We start from the raw sequence: 5522 nt of genomic DNA on the forward strand, positions 1-5522 counted from the left end.
GCCTATGTGAACATAGGCTGAACCGCTCATATGTCACATGATCATATGAGCGGTCCCAGACTTCTATATATAGGCCCATGAGCGATTCATTCAGTAGAGATCTTGTTTTCCACGCCGAAGCTCTGCCGGTGTGATGTTTGAGCTGTAAAACGTTGAAAATCAATACAAAAGATAGTTAGAAGGAAGAACGTGCTATATCTACTTGCTTTTCTTATAATTCCGCATCTGAATCGCAAGAGCAAACCTCTGAACGACTCGTTCGGGTCAGCAAACGATCCTACAGGTGGTATCAGAGCTTAGGAGGAGGTTTTCTACAGAATATAGCCGGTTTTCAGTGTTGTTTCTCATTTCTACACCTTCTTTTCTAATTTCGAGGAGATTTCACGGTCAAAAATTGTTCAAATTCTCACAGACTGTTCAGTATTATACCGAGACAAACCCTTGAAAGTTATAGACCTTAATTCGGCTTAAAATTGATTAAAATTGAATTTTCGCTCAAAAGCGGTTCGTGTTTGCTGACATCACTTCGTGAACCGCTCGAAAATACTGTTGTGGATCGCTCATATAGACTTTTATGAACCGCTCATAGGAACTTTGCATGAACCGCTCCAAAGTTAATTCTTTGAATCGCTCTAAAACAACTCTGGATCGCTCTTAGAACAAATTCCTGAACCGCTTGTGTAAATATTGGTGAACCGCTCCAAATTTAATTTCTGAACCGCTCATTCAGACAAGACCTTGAACCGCTCAAAATTAAATTCTGGAATCGTTTATCTGAACCGCTCGAACAACAACACTTGAACCGCTCGAACATCATTAGTTTGGACCGCTCATTAGGTTGAATTTTGATTGGATCGCTTTTGTGATTGTTGTTGAACCGCTTTTCTGTCAGCTGCATTGAATTTTGTGTTAAGTCAACATGAATTCTGAATTTTACAACGCCTTTGCTACACCGAGTACTCCAGCCGCAATTGCTCAAGCCATGAGTATTGAAAACGAAACGGGAACCACCCAGAAACCCCCGAAACTGATGAGTATTGAAGAATACTACGGGTGGAAAGATCGCTTTGAAAATTGGGTTCAGGCAAATCATCTCAGATCGTGGGAGTGCATATTGGAAAAGTATACACTGCCTAAAACAGAATTTCAAGTTACTAAACAAATATCCGAATTTACAGATCAAGAACGTGCAATGTACAAGGCAGAGAAAATGATGATTAGTTTATTACAGCAGGCGATTAAAGAGGAAATATTCATTTTGCTACAGCACGACAAAACTGCTAAATCAATTTGGGATGCTCTTAAAGTAAAATTCGAGGGTAGTGAAAGTATGCTCAAAAGCAAGAAGGCATTGCTTAAAAAGGAATTTGATTTATTTAGCAGTTTGCCGGGAGAGGATACTAAAAAGCTAATCGAGAGATACTGTCACTTGGTGAGATCATTATCAATGTTAGGAGTTGAAAAAGGTCGTGAGGAATGGGTTGATAAATTGGCGGATGCGTTACCTCAGAAAGAGTGGGGAACGTATTTGATGATATTGAAAAACACGGGTGTTTATGACAAACTAACAATCGGGCAGTTTATTGAGAAGTTAGAGGGGCAGGATCTGGAACAACAGAAGATAGCCCGGATGAATAGCTCAAGTGGTCAACAGGATGTTAAAATGTACTATAAAGGAAGTGCTCCAGTTTCTGAAACTGAAAGAAGTCCGAAAATTCAAACCGCTTTCAGTGCTGGAGATTCATCAGACAAAGTTGTTCAGGGTTCAAACAAGAGCAGCAGTGGGTTTTCATCGTTTCCGAGTGTGAATCCGAAAGAAACTAACACGAGTTTTCAGTCTCAGAGTACAAAAACTGGGAACGGTTATGTGATTCAATGTAACATAGCTCTTAATCTTCCAGAAGGTCAAAGCTTCTCTGAAGACACTGCGAAAGATCATATGGCACTTCTGAGTTCAGTTTTGTTATCCTATGAAGGTCTTGTTGCTGGTCGGATCGGAAATCCTATGCTAACCAAAGAAGATTACGATCAGATAGACGCTGAGGAAATGGAACTCATGGATATCAAATGGTGTCTTGCAAGTGTTCTTCGTCGGGCTGAGAAATTCAAAACTATTACCGGGAGAAATGACTTTCTTGATGCTCATGTTTCAACTTTAGGTTTTGATAAATCTAAAGTTACTTGTTTTCGTTGCAGGGAGAAAGGCCATTTCAAGCGGGAGTGCAAAGGAAGAGAAGCTAGCGGAGCACAGAATCCATTCGGAAAAGATGACTACTACCGCAAAGCAATCTATCAGCAAGTCGGGCAATCCCAGGAACCTCAGACAGCTCATGGAAGAAAGATTGAAGATCCCGAAAGAGCTTGTTTGGTAGATTTTAGCTGGAATGATTATATACCATCCGGAGCCATCGCAGAACGCATTATCGATCAAGATGATGAGAAACTACCAGAAGGTTTCAGTTGGGATATGTTTGTGGATGAGAAGGGAGAGTACAAAGCTTTCATTGCCAAGATTGTCCGAGAGCCAGATTTGTTTGCTACTTGGATGAAATCGATTGGTGTGAATGTGCCAAGTGAGGATGAAAAGTCTGTATCATCTGCTGAAAATTCAGAAAGTACTGATGAACTTTCAGAAAGATCTGGAGAAATTTCAGACGGTTCAGATGAGAGTTTATCGAGTTCTGATGAGAGTGTACAGAATGAAATTGTTTCAGAAAAACCAGTTGTATTTGATAAAACACCGTCTGATTCTGGTGTTTCTGATGGTGATTCTGAAAAATCTGTTCAGTTTGATCAGTCACCTGATCACAGCAGCAGTGATGATGAGGAAAAACATATAAACATTGCTAACTTTCATCTTTCTCCTGATAGTTTTCATTTATATTTTGCAGAACGGATGGAGAAATTGAAGGAAAAATGAGCTGCTAAAGAACAACAATCTGAATCTGAAGGTGAATTTCAAAATGTTGAAAATGTTGCTGAAAAGATTACAGAAGCTGTGAAAGAAGAAAAGGTGATTGAAGTGGAAAAGATTGTTGAAGTTGTGAAGCCGTGTGAGAAGTGTTTGGAAGTATGCAAAGAGTGTACAGCAAAAGACGACATCATAGCTGAGTATGAGAAAAAGAAAGAGCAGTTATTGTTCAATCTCAACTACGTGAAGGAATCGTACGACATATTGAACAAAACAGTAACTGGTCTACAAACAACAAACACTGAGAGAGAACAGGCGCTGACAATGATGAATGCAACTTTAATGTCGAAGCAAAAAGCGATAAACTTCTACATTGAAGAGAGTGCCAAATGGAAGCAAGAGTTGGAAACGGAAAAGATAGAGAATGAGAGAATTAGGAGGTTATTGTTAAGCTACACTACTTCTGATTATCTCATTGATCGTGTTTATCCAACTGTTGCAGGTTTGGAAGTTTTTCAAGACGAGAAGCTAACGAAGAAGAAAGACTGTGGAGAAAGCTCAGACAAGGAACAACAGAAACCATTCTGGAGACAGTCCAACAAAGAGTTTCTTGCTGAGAAAAAGAAAAATGGAGATGAGATTTGTTATCAAAGAAAGACTCGTACCTGTTACAAATGCAATGAAATCGGTCACATTGCATGGAATTGTACACGGAATGCTAAAGCAAAACAGGGAGTGTCTCAGAAGTTGAAAGAGAAAGTTGTTGATGTTGAACCACCGACTGAAAAACTTAGAATGTTTGAGAATTCAAAATTCGAGGTTGGTGAATGTTCACAAAAGAACAAGTATGAGAAGAAAGGAAAAGACAACCAGGTGTGGGTTGCGAAGAAAGATGATGTGATCATTGGCGATGAATCTGGTTCCACAAAGCCAGAAGAGCCACAGGTTGAGAAGAAGATTTTAGTGAATGATGAGGAGTTTCCATCATTGAAGTTTGAGGAAGTAAAAAAGAAAGTGGGAAAAACTGAGATTTCGAATCAGTTCTACAAAGAAAAGAATGATTTTGATGTCGAAAAAACATTCAATGGGAATGTTAAAAAGATATTTGGAAAAATGTTGAGTGGAAGAGCAAAGGGGGTCAAAGATTTTTACGCTACGAAAAAGGCTACATACAACCCGACTGTTCAGGAGTTGAAATCCATCAAGTCTGAGAAGACTTGGATGGATGTTTGTTTTCCATGATAGTCTAAGGACTACGCCGGAGATCCCAAGTTTATATCGTGGATCATGAATCGGCATCCTTCTAGTATTTGAGAAGTTTGAATGTTTGTGTTTAATGCTTAAATGTTTTTGTTTACAGGTTGAAGGACTATGCCGGAGCTTCCAGGTTGGTAAGAGCGAAGCAGGAATCGGCATTTTGATTGATATAATGGTGATGTAGACGTAATATTCCTACACGTGGTAGTTGTTGGGTATCTACAAGTGGTAATCTTGATTCCACAAGTGGTATTTGTGGATAAATTTTTGAGTGTATTTTTTTGAAGTACATTTACAAGTGGTACAGAAGGTTCTTAGAGACAAATGGTAAATCAGGGACATTAATTTGTACTTGATTTACTATTCATGACAAAAGATAGACAAGATGATGAACCACATCCCCGTTTTTAAGATTGATAAACCTACAAGTGGTTGTTATCAACACAAATTCAGTTTCCGGAAAAATCATTTTGATTAAAACAAACTTAAGTGTTTTGAAATCTAAATGAGAAAATGATTTGTGATAGGGGGAGTTCAGATTGTTTATGCCTAGTGAATGGCGATTTGATGTGATTCAGTGTCAGTTGTCAAGTTTCTGTATAGTTTGTTTTACTTTTTATGTTTCTAGTAGGTAAAAATTTAGAAGTTTTCAAATTTTCTTTAAAATATGTTTGCATTTTAGGGGGAGTAAGAAATTTTAGAAAATCCAAAAACATTTGAAAATTTGAAAAAGCCAAAAACATGATAAAATTCAAAAATGAGTTTTGTTGCGAAAAAGAGGAAATGATAGTACATCAGTGGACTATCACGGCACGCTAAAGAAATGTAAAGTTAAAAAGTGTTAAACAATCTTACTGCGGATGTGTTAGTAGATTTTCGCACATTTAGTAAATTGAAACGAGATATAAACCTAAATCAAACTTGCTTAATTCGTGGGTAACTATTCTTAGATATATGGGTAACCCCCGAAATCTTGTTTGAAAGGTCCCGTATTCTGAGATACTAGGTCTTTATACTCAGTGATATCTGGGGTATTATCCCGGGACTTCTGCTGTATGGAAGTACTGACCTAGTCCCCGGATAATACTTTCTGCTAAAGCTTTGAAACATAAGCTTCGCCCTCAGCATGCTGATGAAACAATAAAATTGATAGTCGCTGCTGTTGAAATGCAAAAAGATCCTCTAAAGGGGACCCACCAAAAGTCGAGCCGTCATCTCTCTGCTGAACGGAAGTTCTGACCTGATCTCTCACGGTTTCGCATCTACCCTTTACAGATATCATCTGTGGTATACTCACCTGTAAGACTGAATATTTGGGATCTGGATACGGGAGTATATTCAAGTGGAGTGATAC

Source organism: Helianthus annuus, chromosome 11 (assembly GCF_002127325.2).
Source record: "Helianthus annuus cultivar XRQ/B chromosome 11, HanXRQr2.0-SUNRISE, whole genome shotgun sequence".
In the NCBI taxonomy this organism is placed as follows: domain Eukaryota; kingdom Viridiplantae; phylum Streptophyta; class Magnoliopsida; order Asterales; family Asteraceae; genus Helianthus; species Helianthus annuus.